We start from the raw sequence: 205 nt of genomic DNA on the forward strand, positions 1-205 counted from the left end.
CATCTTACGTTTCTGCAAACCACAAATACATCACATCATCTAATTGTTTTGTATGTGTCATCAAACCCTGTGGAGCCAGCAGTGACCCTTCAGACATGGTACCTAGACCCTCGGTGTGTTCAGACAGTCCTCTTAAATGTGGGCGGGGTTGTTGTCACTCACTGCTCCGTCCAGCACTCGCTGTATTTCCTCATCAGCGGTGACA

This window comes from Epinephelus moara, chromosome 12 (genome assembly GCF_006386435.1).
Source record: "Epinephelus moara isolate mb chromosome 12, YSFRI_EMoa_1.0, whole genome shotgun sequence".
In the NCBI taxonomy this organism is placed as follows: domain Eukaryota; kingdom Metazoa; phylum Chordata; class Actinopteri; order Perciformes; family Serranidae; genus Epinephelus; species Epinephelus moara.